Genomic DNA, 1,420 nt, shown 5'->3' on the forward strand with positions numbered 1-1,420 from the left:
ATGGGAGAGGATTCCATTGTAGAGAGAAATTCATCCATGATTAAATCCATTTCTTGATAAACCGCTTCCAAGTTTTCAATGATGATATGTCTTGGAGATTGCGCACCCTCCTCAACATCAATATCAAGCTTCTTGGAAGAGTGCTCTATGAAACTACATTCCCATGGACTTTCAACATCTCCAAGATCTTCAACCACCTCTTCCTTTTCTTCAATGATCATAGGCTCCTCCAATTGTTCCAACATAAAATTTGACTCCTCCTTCTCTACCGAAATTTCCAATTTCTCCTTCACACTTTGCTCTTCTTTTGACTTTTCACATGTGGTCACGGAAGTACCTTGAGTATTCAAGCATTGGTGGGCTAAAGTGTGCACCACCTTGGTCAAATTGGTCACAAACTCAAGTGTATCCCGCTTCATGGCTTCTTGTCCTTGAAGTAACAAGATGAGAGGATCGTCTATTGGGGCTTGGGGTGGGTAGGATGGTTCATTAATTTGGAGAGAGTTTTTATGGTAAGAAGGTGGTTTCTCTTGGTAAAATTGTGGACAACAAACAAACATAAAGAAAATAGATCACAAACAAAAGATAGATCAAAGGAAAATAGATCATTATATTAGTATTAGAAAATTCTTGAATGACATTATAAGGTTACCTGGTCTGTTTTTGTTAAAAACAGAATATCGGTTTAACCGGGTTTACGGTTTACTGGTGCAGCTTAGCACCAGCACTCTCTGATGAATTTAGCAATGCTAAGGCCTCATTATACATGTTTTATTCTCATAAAAAATATGTTACTAGTGTCATTTATGCTAGTAGCTCAGAAAATAATTTTTAGAGATGTTTTCACAAGTGTTCCGATACACCTAGTTTTAGTAGTTATACATCTGAGATAATTTAATATTATTTTAATCCACCTTCAAGCCAACCAATCACAACTCACCCTACACCCCCAAAACCCCCAAGGCTGGCTCATTTTCACTTTGTGGCCGAAAATAGGTAGAGAGAAAAAGAGAGAAATTTCTTAGTTCCAAATCTTCAAAGCTTGATTTCTGCTGAACTAAAACTCAAATCAAAATTCCAATCCGACCAAAATGATCCTCTCTTCTTTCTCTACATGAATCTCATAATTACCTTCATAAAACACTTAGGGAGTGGTAAAAACATATTAGTGAGGCAAAGATAAATAAAAGATAAAAAGTTGAAGAGAAGATAAAAATCGAAAGAAAAGTCTGTAAAGTTTTAACGACAGAAAAACAGATAGAGACTAGTAAACGAACTAGGGCAACTTAGTTAGTACTTAAGTCATGACTAGGGTTAGGTATTATATGAAAAGTTAAATTGTTTTAGTATAGACTTAATGAACCTATACTTGGGACAGACTAACTATTCATACCGAAATTTACATAAGCTTTAAATACAT

Source organism: Arachis ipaensis, chromosome B04, assembly GCF_000816755.2.
Source record: "Arachis ipaensis cultivar K30076 chromosome B04, Araip1.1, whole genome shotgun sequence".
Lineage (NCBI taxonomy): Eukaryota > Viridiplantae > Streptophyta > Magnoliopsida > Fabales > Fabaceae > Arachis > Arachis ipaensis.